The sequence below is a fragment of the Penaeus monodon genome, chromosome 23 (assembly GCF_015228065.2).
Source record: "Penaeus monodon isolate SGIC_2016 chromosome 23, NSTDA_Pmon_1, whole genome shotgun sequence".
Taxonomy (NCBI): Eukaryota; Metazoa; Arthropoda; class Malacostraca; order Decapoda; family Penaeidae; genus Penaeus; species Penaeus monodon.
Window position 1 is genome coordinate 32,871,841 of NC_051408.1, and position 1,491 is coordinate 32,873,331.

The 1,491-nt window shown below is 33.4% G+C and overlaps 1 protein-coding gene across 1 annotated transcript in view; it reads right to left on the minus strand.

Moving 5' to 3' along the window:
- LOC119587933 (acetylcholinesterase-like) overlaps positions 1-1,491 on the minus strand; it is a gene marked incomplete at its 5' end in the record, with an annotated part of 19,846 nt that overhangs the window by 15,330 nt on the left and 3,025 nt on the right.

Below are 1,491 nucleotides of genomic sequence, written 5' to 3' on the forward strand. Positions count from 1 at the left end.
TCAGACAATGCAAAAGTAGAAATATTAGACAAGATAGAAACAAATAAGGCCAGCGCAGAGTAAGCATAGAGAGGACTGTTAGTCTGTGGCCAATAAGCTGCTGGTGAGAGAGAAAAAAATCGTACATTCTTCTTAAAAGTAACACTAACGATGTTATCTAAAAATCTTGCAATAAATGAAGGTCAACATGGTATGGGAACAGTATATGCAAATTACTAGTCGATGTTTTAGTGATTATAATCAGTGAGAGTGTATGATGAATCTGTATGAATATTGAAGGTATATATTGCATGTACTCGTATTATATATATAGTTTTGTTTGTTGCCAGGGGTAGAATCTTAGTATTGATTATGACTCTTCTTTCATGGTGACTGTCGTATTTGTAAGGCTGACGAAACTCTACAGGTGTAAAAGGAATCGTGTGAATTTTTAATATTTAGCAGCTGTTTTGTTATTGCAAGTATGTGCCCACAATTTTTTCTTTGCTTCAGTCATATTTTCTGTGACATTTTTTTCTTTAAAGACAGAAATGTGTAGCACAAACCTAGACATCATGAATGTGATTAAATATCTTAGTCATATGAGAAATGCTGTTGAAAAGACCAACTACAGATACCACAGAATGATAAACAAGAAAGTTATCTTGAATAGTATCAGATAATGTCTAAAAACAACTTTGTGGACCTTTCTTTACTTTCATTCTCATTACGCTATTACCTTAACAAAATGTATCGAGATAACTCACAAAACACTAACTATCAGTGCTTTACAGCATTCTGAAGCAAAAGCAGCAGCTACGTGACTTTTTGGAATACAAAAAAACTGACATAGCACAAGCTTTCTATATCTATTTGTCTCCAGAAGTGTAAGTATATTCATATATGTGTGTATGTTCGTGTCTGCGTGCGGTTTTCCTTATGGAACAACTTTTCATAACTTAACGTATTTCATACTCACCTTGTATACAGCCGGTGTATATTTGAAAATTCATTTCATAAAGCCCCCGTGCATGTAATATCGTTGATGGCTTTAAGGTGATACCACCATCCGTCTCAAGAGGAGATACTTATAAAGTCAGCAATATCCTTAAGTTGTGAATGTACCGTTTACGTGTATTGTCGAACAGCTGGGTTCACATACTCTAGTAAGAGGATATCTTCCATTCCTACTCATATACACTCTTAATTCCATTACCTAGATTTTTAGATTATCAATGCATGCTCGATCATAATTATATTGTGTTTATTTCTTTTCTCATATTGTTTGATAATGTTTTGTTTTTATTATTATCAATATGTGTCTTTTATCTCTACATCTGAAACGCATTGTATATATCTAATGCCATTTTTTCATACGGAATTGCACACAGATTAGCAATATAGTGTAAGTGTAGAAATAAACTGCATTTTCCGCAGACGGTAAATGAAAAATTATGGGTAAAGACCGTAGACTTAAGCGTGTTCAAGACATAATGACTGTTGAAACATTTC